General features: G+C 30.7%; 1 long non-coding RNA gene across 1 annotated transcript; it reads right to left on the bottom strand.

Annotated features, from left to right (window-relative positions):
* Positions 1-11371: 11371 nt before the first annotated feature.
* On the bottom strand, positions 11372-13895 carry LOC126740256 (uncharacterized). The gene is made up of 4 exons (XR_007661852.1): positions 13357-13895; positions 12971-13302; positions 12104-12904; positions 11372-11775 (listed from the first exon to the last, which is right to left on the bottom strand). It is a non-coding gene; the product is annotated as an uncharacterized LOC126740256 (long non-coding RNA).
* Between the last annotated feature and the right edge of the window lie 255 nt (positions 13896-14150).

Below are 14150 nucleotides of genomic sequence, written 5' to 3'. Positions count from 1 at the left end.
TGTGAATCTAATAGATTAACTTTTAATATTTCTAAAACTAATATTTAAACTTTTAAATGTAATCTTGGAACTGTCACTTTGCAAAATGAAACAATAAGTCCTTCTGAAACATGCAAATTTTTGGGTCTGACGATTGATAAGCAATTAAAATTTGAAAATCATATCTCCTCTTTAATAGGGAAGTTATCATCCAACTGTTATGCTATTAGAGTAATAACACATTCTCTGGGACTTGATGTAGCTAGGCAATTTTGCCTACCATGCGCTTATTGAGTCTTATCTGAGATATGGTATTGTGTTTTGAGGTGTGTGCTCTCAGTATTTGTTCAGCTCTATTAATTTTGCAAAAAAGAGCCATACGCGACATGTGTGTACCTCCCTTTCGTAGCCCCTGTAGGCCATTATTTTTAAAACACTCTGTCCTGACATTGCCATGCCTTTTCATTTTAGAGACTGTTTGTCTTATCCACAAAAAATATCGCCATCAGCTTGGCCCCCCCTCCTCGGGTTACCATTTCCGAACAACCTTCTCTTTACATCTGCCTATCCCAAAAAGTGAGCAGATTAAGAGTGAGCTATTCTGTACGGGGGCAGAAGGCTTTTTAAGCATCTACCACTTTATATAAGGCTAATAAATTGTGAAAAACGTTTTAGGAAAAATATAAAGAAACTTTTCCTTGCTAAACTTGAGTTTTTAAATACAAGTTTTTGACAGTGAAGAGTTTTGCGTAGCATGATGTGACTTCTTACTACCTTTTCTTTGGGTGTGTTCTATATTTTATGTATGTAAGAATTGTTAAAATTTTTGTAAAAGATTATGTTGTCAACTATTTTTAAGGTGTTATATAATGCTTTGTTAACAACAGATTTGACTTTTTGACTTTGACTTTATTTTATTTATTTAAATTAATAAGTTTTATTAATATTTTTTAAATTAATTGGTAAAGATCCCTCATTTGATATTATAAAGTTTAAAAGTGTAGGGGAGAGGGGGGCACATTCGGCCACTTAATGGTTTTTTAATGGATTTACAAAATTCTGAAAAGTCCACCATTTTTACCATTTTTCAGTGTAGCATCGAAGTATTGTTTAATTTTACTTATAATATTTTTTTTGTTATAAATCGAAAACAAATCTCTATAAGGGCCTGAATCTGCCCCATTGCGGGGTACAATCGGCCAGGCAAAGGGGTACATTCAGCCATACATAAATTTACCCAAAAAAAGGTCCCTATTCTTTTTAATATGGTTTATTTAAATATTTTAATATAAAAAATTTCTTTTACTTAACTGTTATTCCTTCAAAGTTATAAAAAAAAGTTACACTTAGATCCCTACGAGATTTTGAAAGTTTTGCATAAATGTTTCCCTGTAAAACATAATAAATTATTGAGGTTTTATTGTATTGTATCTGAGAAGGTTTCATTAATTTTATTTAAGCAGAACGTACATAGCCCTCGTTCGTAAGTGTTTGGCCTCAGCTATGATCCTTTTGGAAATTTCACCCAGGAATTTGTGTATGTTGTTAGAAGCAGTTAAGTTTTTACCCACTGAACTGCCCAACATTACAATTCTTTGCGCTATTTGGTGTACTTTTTCTTATTTTGTTTTATTACACGACGGGGAATGCATTTACGCACGAACTGAGACGCACAAGGCCCTCCAGAACAGTGTGGAGCTCGGTGGAGCAACTACACTAAATAATTCAATAATTTTTTATCAAAAAACTTTTGTTTCTAGAGACTTGCAACTATCTAAAATCAGTTTAGATATTTATTATCTTTTATAGAAAAAAGTTCTATTCAAATCCTTTGGGAAATTTGGGAGTTAGAGCCTTTTTCATTTCTTGAACATTTTACTTTTTAATTAATATTCACAGCAAAACCTTAGTTTGTAGAGGTTTGAGACTATCGTAAGTTGATTTAGGTATTCATTGCTAATATCTGGACATAAAATGATTAAAATCCCTTGGGAATTTCAGGAGATACGGGCATTTATTGATTAAAGCGGATTATAAATAGGTCGCTGGCAGTGTTGCCAGAATGATTTTTGTATATGTAACAGGCAAGCCAACTAAAAAGTAATAAAATGCCATACAAATGTAACAGATTATCACTTATTACTAAAAATACAAATTATTCACGAAATTTCGTGTCGCCGAGTTAGTAAAGACATAAAAGCAATTTTTAACGGACAAAATGATTAATAGGAAAAAAGTTAAATAAAAAACGTATATATGGTATGCTCCTATATTTCCTGCAACCCGCAATACACCCAAATATAAGAAGCAATGGGTCTGGCCGAGCGAAGGATGCTATTTTTGTTTCACCATTTTATGAATAAAATCTTGTCATTATTTTATCGAAAACTTATGGATATATTTATTACCTAATATTATTACTATTAGAAAATAAAATTAATAAAAAACTCATTTAACGTCTTTTATTTCTTTATTTATATAGGATTATTATAGATCTAAAAAATACCAACAAAAACAGAACGCACCAAAGATAATTCTTAGATATCTTACAAACCTAATGAAAAAAAATCACATAACTGTAAGTATAGGAATGATAGGAACTAATATGAAACCAAAAATCTAGGTAATAATACAAAAAACTTTTGGTACATCAGACTTAAGAAAATTAGACTAATTATATGTATAATAGGTATTTAAATGCACTTTTAAGCCACTAATAGGTTCATAAACCATAACCTTAACTTACAAACAAAAATTAAAAACTCGAAAAAAAATATTTCAACCAAGAACATTTCCTAAAAATTAATATGTAGATATAATACTTCAGGCAGATATTAATACATAAACTCAACAAAAATAAAACACTAATTCCAAAAACAAAACAAAAATGGCAACCAAAGATTAGTTCTAGGGTAGAAAAAAAGGAACATAAATTCGTCATAATAAAATAATCATTATAGTTAATCAATAATAATTTTTTTCTTCAATAAAGAAGGTGACGGTTCCCAATTATAACAGATCTGGTCATTTAACATTTCTTTGGTATGTAAAATAGTATCTAGTGTTTGAATTTCCAGACGATTTTTCAATTTCGTTTTCAGCAAAGTTACTTGCGAAAATCTTCGTTCAGCCGCAGCAGATGAATGGGGTAGAGACAAAAGACTTTGCATTAACTTTGTTAAATTTGGAAACATTAATTCATTTAAAGTATTTTTCATTAAGAAAATGTTTGACCAGAATGTTTCGAAATCTGTAGCCTCTATTTTTTTTAATTCTGATAAATCAGCTAACATTCTCCACTCAATATTTAGGCTTTCAATATCATCCACTAGTTCGGGAAAAAAAGTTTGTACAGGTAATGAAATGCTGGGTATTTCACCAGACATTGCCACTTGCGGGTTTAAGATTTTAAGAAAATTTAAAACGGGATCACAAAAGTCAAATCTTTTTTTATTTGCGTACAAAGCTCAATATAAAAATCTAACGCTCTTAATTTAAAGTTATGAACTTCATTTTTTTCAATGTTGGGCTTTGTCATTAAGGCTTCAGTTTTAGCACCAAAATAAATTTGATCTACGGAAAGGAAATTAGATGGATTTTTACAGTCAACCAAATTAAAATCTATATGATCAATATAGTCTTTTTTTAAATAATTTCTGAGTATCATGCGATACACATCACTTACTCTAGTGACTAGGTTAAAAACCTTTGGTTTCTCAGCTTGAAATTCCATATTCAATTTGTTTATCAAATCTAGAATATAGGATATAAACGTAAAATACATCTTATATGTAGGGTGTTCCAGGCAATTCAAAATGTTTTTTGTTGAATTCAAGTCTTCTTGAAAACATTCACCTCTAAAAAACAGTATTAGAGCATCCCAGTTCTCTAAAGTTCGGTCTACAGCAGCCTAAAGTTAAAATAAGAAATATTATTAGTATGTAAAAACCCACGGAAATATATTTTAGGTAATTTACCTGTAAAGAGAGCCATCTGGTTTGAGAGGGATGAAGCATTTTGTGTGGCATGAAAATTGAAAGCATTCCTAGCGTTTGTTACTATGTGAAAAGTAATTATATATTGACCGGATAAAGTCCTCTACACTCCTTGGAAGCTTTTTTGATGCTGCTGAAGAGCAAAGGTGGAAGCTATGACAAACACAGCCAAGCACAAAAATGTTAGGTAAAATATTTCTTAACAGCTTTTGCACACCTCCTATGTTCCCCATCATTACAGCAGCATTGTCAGATGCAAAACCTAGTAGGTTTTGAATTGGCACCTGTATATTTCCCAAATATTCACAAATGGAATTATAAATGCCTTGGGCAGTACAGTCTTGCACCCTTAAAAGTCCCAGAAATGTGTCTCTAGATCTTTGGTGTATTTTGTCAAAATCCCGAGCTATAAGAACTAATGATTTTTGGGTACTTATGTCTGTGGTCTCATCAATTATAAGTGAAAAGTGCTGCTTCTGCAATATACTTGTTATTCAAAATTCAAATTCAAAAGACTTTTATTACCACTTAAACATTGTACATAGAAAATTACATTTTTTTATTACAAGAATTTACACAATGCTAAGAGTAATGCGGACTGAACTGCGATTATAAAAACAACCGATAACACATACACGAGCTAGCGCGCATGTGCTGCTCAGACCGTTAAAACATACTAACCTAATTACAACTAAAAGAAGAATAAAGACTTTCCTAATTATAATTATTAAGAAAATAAGTCATTAAACCCTAAAAACATATAAAAGATAAAAACAAAAAAAAATATATAGTGTAATAATTTACTATATCAATTACATTAATATAGGTACCATCTGTGCAATAGACAGAGAGGAGGAAGGGCGGCAAAAAACACGAGCCGAGGCTGGAAAACCAGGGCAACACGACGCAAAAATGAATAGATATTCCAAAATGAACCATTTAAAATTTTATTTTTATGCCTGCAAGATCAACAAGACCAGTGTTGATTTAAAAAGTAAGAATTCAAAAATAATATGGTTGCAATTAAAGTTGCGTGAATTTGTTAAAATGCCTATGTTATTTGAGAATCAAGAAGAATTTCTTTAACATATGCAATAAATTTCTTTGGTGAACTATTTTTAATGTAATCCGGTAACCTGTTCCACATATGAATGCCTACATACTGGAATGATTTTTTAAAACCTGATGTTCGATGAAATGGAATTCTAATTAAGTTTGGACTTCTTACATTGTGTATATAATCATGGTGAAAAAATAAGTCTCTTAAATATGGCGGCTGACCTGATTTAATTATTTTGTAAATTAAATTATACATATGACACTTCCTTCTATTTCTCATATTTAATATAAAATGTGAATTTAGATAAGGAGTAATGTGGTTTCTATACGATATATTAAAGGAAAAACGCATACAACTATTTTGCAGTTTTTGCACCGTCCTTGACAGAGATACGGTTAGTGAGTCGCCATACACAATGTCTGCATAATCCACCAAAGACAGTACAAGCGAATTGCAAAGCAAATATTTGGTGTTTGATGATAGTAACTGATTTTTGTATTGATATAAGTTTTTTAAACGACCGTAAGCAATTTTAATTTTGTTCTTAATGTGGGAGGCAAAGCTGAGATTTGAATCGAATATAACCCCTAGATTACGTTTTTCCGCAACGGTTGGTATAGCTGTTCCATTAATATTAATTTTAAAATTTTCCATGCAATCTAGAAGATGACTTTTATTTTGAGAAAAAAACATTGCACATGACTTTGAAGCATTTAATTTGAGGTTATGGTTTTCAGCAAACAAAGCAATCTTATTTAAGTCGGCGTTAATTTTATTCTGTGCCACCTGAACGTCTGATATTTTAAAAGAATTATAAATTTGGGAGTCGTCAGCAAATTGGTGCAGCTTAGAATTTTCGATGCACTGATTCATATCAGCAACATATAAAGAGAAAAGTAAGGGGCCTAGTATGGAACCCTGAGGCACCCCTTTTTTAAATGACAAAAACCTTGAAAATTTAAATTCACCATCATTCACCGTTCGGACACAATGTAACCGATCTTTAAGATAAGACCTAAAAAAATTTATGGCATTTGCCGAAAAACCATAATAGTGCAGTTTTGCCAAAAGCATTTGGTGATCTATGGTATCGAATGCTTTACTTAGATCTAAAAGAGTTAGGCAAGTTATTTCCTTTGAATCCTCTTTAAACCTGATATCATTAACAATACTGATAAGACTAGTTATAGTACTATAAGATTTACGAAATCCTGACTGGCAATCAGGAATAATTTTTAAATTATAAACATAGTCAGCTATTTCGTTGTATACGTGACGTTCTAAGATTTTTGAAATGACAGGCAGAATACTTATTGGCCTAATGTCTTTATAATCTGTTGGACAAGGTATTTTTGGTAAGGGAATGAGTATCGCTTTTTTCCAATCATCGGGGAATTGGTTTTCTAAGATGCAGGAATTTAAAATATTGACTAATGGCTTAAGACAAAAAGGAAGACATAGTTTAAGATCTCTAATGGAAATTCCATCACCATCTATTGCATTTGACCCTATTTTATTTATAATATCGACAGTTTTATTTTCAGTTATAAGACTTATATTAAATTCCGTCTCAAAGTTACTAAATGTATTTGAATTATAAAAGTTAAGTTTTTCTAATGATGTTGAATTAGTAGGGCCCACGGTGTTCGAAAAAAAATTATTTAAGTCCTCGGGTAAATTGAGATTTTCAGGAATAGGGTCAATCTTTTTTTTAGTAAAATTAAGTTTTTTTGCTTTGTTCCAAAATTCTTTACCCTTTTCTATAGACATTTGCTTGAAAAAAGTAATTTTTTCGCGATTAATTGCGTGTTTAGTATAATTCTTTAATTGCCTGTAATATGACAAATTCACGAGAGTTTTTTGTCGAGTATATTTTTTCCGAGCTTTGTCTCTTAATTTAATTAGATGTTTAATATTACTCGTTATCCACGGCGTAAATGGTCTATCCTTATATAGTCTTGTTTTAAACGGAGCGTATTTATTTATTAAATAGGAAATATTATTGCTAAGTAATGACACTTTTTGATTAATGTCAGAAATATAATAAATATTATGCCACTGTAGCTGCTGAGCCTCCTCCCCAAATGAAGTCATGTTAATACTATTGTAGTCCCTGGACCTAACAACTTTTTTACATAATTTAGATTTTGGTAAGTTTAAAATCGCTTGAACTAGATTATGATCAGATATGGACTCCGATATACAGGTAGATTGAGAGCTAAGACACTCGATGTTACTGCTAGCTACAATGACGTCAATAAGGGTATTAGACCGATTGTTGATTCTAGTAGGAATACTTCCAAAAGATACTTAAAGTTTTGAGTTGCTGCAGTTGGTCTAAGTAAATCTATATTTAAGTCCCCCATAAAAATTATACTGTCATAGCAAGGAACAGATATAGTAAAAATTTCTTCAACAAGTTCAAGAAATGTAGGCATGCTAGAAGAGGGTGGCCTATATATATTTACTAATAAAATATTTCTTTTATTTGCAATAAACCTTATACTTAAATACTCAAACTCATCAGTTATATGGGGAAATGTTACTAAAGAGAACTTAATGACTTTCTTTGCATAAATACCAACCCCGCCACCCCGCCCATTCCGATCTTTCCTTATAAAATTATAATTAGGTATGTTAAAAATCAAGCTATCATCATCTGGTGTAAGCCAAGTCTCTGTAACTCCCAAAATATCAAAGTCATATTCACTGGCATAATTTAGAAATTCATCGAAACCGGTTTTTATGGAGCGAAGATTTAAATGAGCAACACTGAAATTGGCCTCAGATTGCCGATCCTGCAGGATTTCAAAACTATCCCCCATTGTATACGTCAACCCTTCGCCACCCCAACTCGTGCCAAACCGCCCCACCGCCCCATCCCTCCAAATTCCATGTCATTCCACAAAAAAATGCACAAAAAAAACAGTCGACTATATGGAAATATGCAAACATAATAAGAAAAAAATGTGGCCTGATGGTCTCTAAGTTTTATCCACTTCCTACCGCGCAAAAAACCAGATGTAAACAAAATAATAATATTCCAAAAGTATTCCATATTATATTATATGCCCCCAAAAGATATTATTTATTTTTTTAATTTGTTATAAACATATTGCTCAAGAACTTTCGTTATAAAACTTGTTAAAATTTATCCTTATCCTAATTACCATAATTAAACCCTCTCAATTCAATAATAATAATAATAATAATAATAATAATAATAATAATAATAATGATAATAATAATAATAATAATAATAATAATAATAATAATAATAATAATAATAATAATAATAATAATAATAATAATAATAATAACAATAATAATAATAATAAAACTTGACTTAAAATTGAAATCGCTACTAATAAACAATCAAATTTTTTTTAAATTTATCATGAGGTATTGAAATAAACCTGACATATACAAGAACAGGATAATTTATAATGCAAATTAAATTTATATTAACATATAATTGTCATACAATGAAGAACCCCTAACAGCATAATAAGACCCCTGACCTGCATAAAGCATAATAAATATATTATTAGAAGGACATACCCCAAAAATCCTGAATCCAAGTAAAAAGAGGGAAAACACTTCACTTTTAGTCACTAACGGAAATCATGTTAGCACTAATGAGCCCCTGAAAGTCTTCCTCTGAACTCACTTGATGTTTCACGGGATGTCCAACAGGAATTCTGAAAATGGCTTCTTACAACCTTAAACAATTTTCGTACCGCAGGATTAAGGACTTCGGTAATTAAAAGTTTATGTCCCTTAAGATGTTTTTTATTGTAAAAAACATCGTCGCGGAGCCACCGTTGGCAAAACGATACTATAACTGGCCTGGGTTTGGTATCAACGCCGGTGTTTGGGTTTATCGTTTTTTTTTCGCCTAGACGATTTAAAAAATTTATGTCGCTTTTTGTAATTTTGATGCCAATATTAGTATTAACTATTTTAATAACTGTATACAAATCTTGTTGTTCATGTATGCCATGTATAAGTAAATTGTTTTGATTTGTTGATATGGCCGCCTTGTCTGCTTCCATCTTTAGTTGAGCTACCTCTGATCTTAGGTCCTGTAGACTACTAATGGTAGATTTTTCAAACTCCAAAAATTTTTTCTTTAGGGTTGCACTTATATCTGTATTGTCAGATGGGTCTGTAGATGTCGATTTAGCCTTATTTTTCGAACCAAGATCCTTTTTAAAAATTTTAAGTTGACTGTCAAACTTTACCGCCATTTCTTCTAACCTTTCGTTCAGCTTCTGAATATCCATTGAGTTTTTGTAGGAAGTTTCTTCGTTTTTTGGTTTAACCATAATTTGTTGTTCTAATTGACACTTGCACAATAGGTTACTATAACTTTTGGGAACTATTTACTAATTTAAACACCAAAATTTTGGAAAAAACTAAGAGACCAAACGATCTTGCTATTCACTCAGTAGCGCCATCTGTCCCATCTCATTATCAAGTTTATTTGTTCCTGAGCTAAACAATCTTTAGTCAATTTTGTGGCTTTTGTTCTGTTGCATTTAAGTTTTTTAGCCACATCTGAATCAGGAAAAATTGAAATTAATTAATAGTATTAAGTGATCCTTTATAAGGAATGGTAGATTATGCTCACTAATAAATGATACAAGTTTAAGCTCAGCCCGCCTAACAGACTTCTCCACTTGATCATTTTTTTTACAAAATTTATTATTTTTGGGGTATTTTTCGCTTTTTCCAAATTCATTTTGTGTAAAGAAGTTTCTTGGTGCCTTTTAAAATGAGGTACACCACCTTTTAGGGTGCTATTACACACTTTGCAATAAAAGTCCTCATTTTCATGTACATCAAGCCATTTAAATGTTACAGTCCATTGCTTTTTAAAATTTTGTTTGTATATTTTTTCTTTCTTCTGCTTTGCAGGGATTACCTCACTGGTACGTGCTCTGGCTTCTTCGGCACGACTGCAACCAGCAACAGGTTCTATCACTTCTGTGACACTTTTAGAACTTGAGCTTTCTTGTTCTGCTGTCTCTTGTGGATTAACAGACTGTTTGGGTTTTTTTTATTAGGAACCTAAAATATTTATATTTTTTAGTTTCATATACAATTGCATTAAAATATACCGGGAGTCTAAGGAAATTGGTTTGCCATTATATTTTTTTTAATTTTAAAGTTAAAATAATAAAATTCGGTGTAGGTAACATTTAAAGTTAAAAAAAAAACTCTTCTACCTACCTGTCCATTGCAAAATAACTATAATGGGGTGTCTTAGGAATTTATTGTATGTCCTTTCCTTGTTAAAATCTTATCACACACACAACTCCTCTAATAGAAACGACTAAAGCTTACTAAGAAAAACGACCAACAAAATTTAACGAAAATTTATATCTGCTAAATTATCGTAAACATTACCTCTATAGTATAAAATAATCTTATCTTTGTCTTTCTCGCATGGTCTAAGGCAACGACCGTAAAGAGAAGGAACAAGGATAGAAAACAAAGCGTAGCGCGTAGCCTTAGCGCGAAGATTTACGGTTCCGTTGCGTTTCGGCTTGCGGCGTCGCTGCCTAGCATACGTTAAAATACAAATATGCCTAGCCAATGAGAGCGCTTCGGCATCCGCGAGGGCGTGGTATGCGAACCGCCAAATTCAAAATAGGAAATTTTCAATGTATGTAGAGTTTTTCTATTCATATTTATATTTAATTAGGTTTTTATGATGCGTATATATTTTAGATGAAGAAAAGTGCAATATGCATTAAAAACATTTAATAAGAAGATATTTTAGCTATTATTAGTAAATGGATTATTGATTTTTTTTAATATTTACAGCGTGTGATCAATTATTATTTTAAAAATATTTTATAAATACTTGCCAAATTTGGTTTTTATAGCAAATTATCTCTTTTAATGACGAAATTTGTTAATCATTTGGTATAGCGGTACGTGTAAGCGCAATGTATGAATTATTTAATTATTATTGTTACTTAAATATTAAAAATGGGGTGATACGAAATTGAATTGGTGTGTAGAGCTGATAAATTAATTGGTTAATAGGTGGATGAGTGAATAAATAAAAAAGTAAGAAAATAAAAATAAATGGCATTTAAATTTTTTAACAATATATGGTGAACATTTTAAAGTTCGCATTTTTACATACCTCTGTGTCATAATTCTAATATGCACCTTAGTAATATAATAATTGTCAATAGTTATTTGAAAGTATAATATTATTTTAAATTGTCCACTACCACTATACATTATACTTTAGTGGTTGATAATTGATATAAAGTATATATATATATATGGTTGGAAAAGCTGGATAAAGTGTAAATATGACTAAAAAGTCAAAGTATAAGAACAGAAAACAAAAAAAAACGTAGAAATTATATTTTAACTTTGTTTATTTCAAATAATAAAAAATCTATAAATTTATTTGTTATTTAAATATAATAATTTATGGTATTTTTAATATCAACAACCTCAAAATTAAATGCAAAGAGGCTAAATGTATTAATCTGGTATATAGTATGTAGTATGTAGACTCGCACTTCTTTAGCTTATTTGTCATCTCGGCTCGTCATGTATATACAGCCCAAACCATTCAAACTTCCATACAATAGTAACATGGAAAAAAATTACTGCTCTGTATACATTTTAATTCATAAATATATACTCATAGAGGACCTTCCCCCTCGTTCGATGCCAATTTCAAGTTAATCCAATTAGCTTTTCTGCACCCTAAAAAATATTAAAAACATAGCAAACAAAATGTAATAGAAAATGATTAGTTGAATATTAACATACAAAATAAGCTAACATTTTAGTCTTAAAATAAAAGATATAAAAATAGTTATAAAGAAACCAACACCTATGACATCTTATAATTTGTTTTTACAATTTGAAACCTGCACCAAAACCTTACAAAAAATATACTTAGTTATATTATATTGATTATAACACAAAATACCATATAAAATACCACATCCTATTTTTGTTAACTTCACAGCTATAATAAAAAACATAAAAAATAACAAACATAAAAAAATAACTACAATTCAAATATTACCTAGCCATTAAATACACAAAGAAATCTAGCTTATTTTTTATTTGGATAGTACATTTGTTTTTCAATTTTTCTTTTCTTTTCAATGCCCTGAGAATTTTCTTCCTCCACTTCTTTATTTTTAAATTTGTTGATTACAGCCATAAATCTGGCAAATGCATTTTTATCTAAACTTCTACCATAGCTACAAATCTCTTGCAATGCAATCTTAAAATAAGTATAAACGATGTAATAAAAATGTAACTTATATTTTACTCAAACTACTTCTCGATTTTCTTCAAAGTCCATTGCAGAACTATTGACTTTCATTTTTGAACTCTCCTGAATAAAATGGTTTACATCCTCCTGATAATTGATTTGGCTAGTTGTGGGTTGATCAACAAACAAAACATTATCCTCTTCCTCTTCACTCACAGTTGGGGAACCTACAACAAACTCGCTCCTCTGCTCAAAAATGGCTACAGCATGTATATGTTTACAAAGTACTGTTTAGACAGAATTTTCTGGACACTCACATCTGTATTTATGAAAACATATTTTACAGATGTTACAGTATCCAGTGCGACATTGCTCATCACATAGTTTATTACAAGACACAACATAGAACTTACCACTTACCAAAACACTTTGTACTTTAAATTTTCCAAATTCCAAAAATTCTACCTTACCATTCATTTTTTCGGCTTTGTTATGGGCTTCTATTACAATTTTATGCTGATAGCTATTTGAGTTTGGTCTTGTTGACATGTTCCTTAAATGCGAATGCTTCCCCCAGACTTCTCACTTTGCACGCGCTATTAAATCCTAAAAGTAAACACAACAAAACATATTTATGTATGTTTGATAATGATAACTAAGACTTTGTACAACCTGATATCACTCCTGTTGCAATTGTAAAATATGTGTTCTTCCCCATTCTTAAACTTGTTTCGGGTCTGACAAGCATAATCTACTTCCCTATTATCTCGTGCCTAAAATTTAAAATTGATTCTTTGACAGTTATATGGTGAATATCAAGCAAATGTTTGTTTAAACAGTTAAAATATGAAAATGTCTGGATATCATTAGTACACATTGGACATATAATGTGTTTTATTTGTTCCTTCACAACAAATTCAGGGTAAAACTTTTTCCAATGCCTGTTTCTGGTAGATGTGCTTGAAAATTCCTTATTACAAACTTCACAGATTGCATTTTGTTGACTGCAAAATAAATAATTATTCAAATTAGAACTAAAAAAATTATATGTATCTTACCTTAGTGATGCCATATTTGTCTAACAGACAGCAACAAATAAGTGCAAATATTGGTTTAAGTGGAAGGAAATTATGCACTAAGAAACACTGGCAAGTTTATTGAAAGGTAATGAAACTCAAACACTAAATTGTTTGTTTTTGAGCCCAAAACCAGCACAGATATGGATTGTATAGATAATGGAGTAAACACTCAACACTATATACTATGAATTTTCACTCAAATAGTCGCAAAGTTGATATAATTGTTGATAATTAAATCAATTATTAGGAAGCAAGCAAAGCAAATAAAATCTGCAATATAGGTTAAGTTAAACCATAGAGTAATTAAAAGTATAATTAAAATTTAATATTTATTTCTCTATGAGTTAAACAAAACCAATGCCTTGATTTTCAATTTCCGTAGCTAATCGGCAACGAAATTCGACGTACGAACTTTCACGAAAGGATCATCAGTGCTGCTCCACTCTCAATTTCTCTGATTGGCTGGGCATATTTGTATTTTAACGTATGCTGTTGCCCTGTAGGCTGAGGGATTCCATATAAGTTTTTATACTTTACAGACTTTACACTTTCAAAAATGGGTATTCGATTTTTTTATCAAACTTTTTAAATGTTTAGGCGAAAAATTAAAGAATTTTATGTGCTTAGCTTTAAAAATAGTAAAATGTAATAGATTTAGAGGGTAATGTAACAATGTAACTAATTAAGCTGAAATGTAACAGATTTATTACAAATGTAACAAACTGGCAACACCGGTCGCTGGCAACCGACATATGCTGCGTTCTCGACTCCAC

The sequence above is a fragment of the Anthonomus grandis genome, chromosome 9 (genome assembly GCF_022605725.1).
Source record: "Anthonomus grandis grandis chromosome 9, icAntGran1.3, whole genome shotgun sequence".
NCBI lineage: Eukaryota > Metazoa > Arthropoda > Insecta > Coleoptera > Curculionidae > Anthonomus > Anthonomus grandis.
Note: the sequence above shows the minus strand (reverse complement) of the source record. Positions and strands in the feature narration are given on the sequence as shown.